Here is a 2079-nt window from a genome sequence, read left to right as displayed (position 1 = left end):
CAGAGCCAACTCAACGGCACCTGACAACAGCTACAAGTCCATGTACTGCTTGGATTCTAACCATGGAGCTCGTGGGGGTTTACTGACCCAGGATAACAACCCCAGCCTAGACTGTAACTGTGGTCACTAGACTGAGCTATACTAGAAGTCAGATATCATCATGCTCTGGTAATCTCTCCTTTATATGTTACATTGGGAAAGGCCATTATGCACACCTGGGGAAGGTCTTTTGTTTGGATGATCCATCCAAGGAATAGGACCATCAAGACATGGATGATACTGACCCAGGAAGGATGTGGTTCTTGGTGGCTTTAGTGGGTGGCTTGAGTGCATGAAATTGTGCAGCCCAGAATATTCACACCACCTTAGACTTCTTATCTTAGCCCTGTTTCCAACAGATTAGGTTCCTTCTCTGTTAAAAGGGGGTCTTCATTCAACTAAGGCTGGCTAAGTACCTACTGTGTGCCAAAAAAAAAAAAAAGATTACAGCCTAGGAAACCTATGGAGCAGCTATACTTTGTCCTACAGGGTCACTGTGAGTCGGAATTGACTCGACTGCACACAACTACATGTGCCAGTCACTGTACATGTTACTTAATCTTTACAGAAAACTTTTAGGGTAAAGTATTAGTTATTTATTGCTGCATAATAAATTGCCCCAAACTTAGTGGCTCAAAATAACACACATTTAAGATCTCCCAGGAATCCAGGTACAAGCTTAGCTGGATGTCCTTGGCTCAAGGTCTCTCAGAAGCTGCAGTCAATCTGTCAGCCAGGGCTGCAGTCATCTCAAGCAGGGGCAGATTAACCAGTAAGCAAGTAATGCACGGCTTACACTAAGCAAGGTACACATGGGTTTACTTGTGTTTACTTACTAATCTGTAGCGCACAATTTCACATGGGTTTCACCACATCTTTGTGGCTCATTCACATGGCTGCTGGCAGAAGGCCTCAGTTCCTCACCACATGGACCTCTCTATAATGCTGCTTGAGTGTCTTTACAACATGGCAGCTGGCTTCCTCCAGAATGAGTAATTTCAAGAGAGCCTAAAGCGGAAGCCGCACATCTTTTATGACTTGGCTTCAGAAGCTGTACACTGGCATTTCTGCAACATCCTGTTGGTTACACACACAGGTCAGCCCTGTTCATTGTGGGAAGTGATTACAGGAGGGCATGGGAATACCAGGAGGTGAGGCTCACTGGGCACCATTTTGGAGGCTGGCCACCACGTGGACACACAAGATTAATAAGCTTAAAACTCAATTTGTATTAAGTCACTTCCGCGCTCAAAGATATCTAGTCTTTCCACGTACAGCAGCACACAATCTGATTTCCTTAGCTCCATCCCCCACCGTCTCCTGGGTGGATGGACCACCTGTGACTGCCAGCTATGTGTGTTTACAGACCTTAACAGATCCCACATAGACCCTTGCTGATGTGTGTCTAGCCCCTGCCCCCTGCTGCCCATCATCTCCGTTCTGTGGGAAGGCCTACCTTGCTGTGAAGCCCTCATTTAGCCTTCAACACATAGTTACTGAGCCCCCACCATGTGGCATGCTGGGATACAATGGTGAGCCAACAGATGCCTGAAGGTGTCGTGTGACTTCCTCTAACTTCACAAGGGGGAAGGAGAATCAAGATCAACAACCCAAGGCTGATTCCTATGAGGCAGAGGTCAGACATGCCTCCTCTCTCTACCATCTTTACCAATTTTGATACCAATCGTCCTTCCCATGGCACTCTCTACTTCTCTGCTGAGATTGATAATTTGTTGCAATGGCCACACAGAACTCACAGACAATACTCATAATTACAGAGTTTATTAGGGAAGTAACAGGTTATAGTTCAGGTTCAGGAACACTCAGGATACAGTTCTTCCATCAGGACAGCCTCTTCCCAACCATGTTCACAGGCATGCCTCTCACTGGCCCTCGGCCTCTGCCCTGCTCAGGCAAGTGTTACAAAGCTCTTTTAGTTCTGCTGATAAGTACCTCGAGGCACCCCACTCTGCTAGTAAGCCTTGGCTCGAAGGCACTCAGCTCTAGCTCCTTGGGCCAGCAAACCTAGCTCCACCAAGT

The sequence above is a fragment of the Trichechus manatus genome, unplaced genomic scaffold (assembly GCF_000243295.1).
Source record: "Trichechus manatus latirostris isolate Lorelei unplaced genomic scaffold, TriManLat1.0 scaffold00011, whole genome shotgun sequence".
NCBI classification, from domain to species: Eukaryota; Metazoa; Chordata; class Mammalia; order Sirenia; family Trichechidae; genus Trichechus; species Trichechus manatus.
This window is presented reverse-complemented; position numbering follows the sequence as displayed.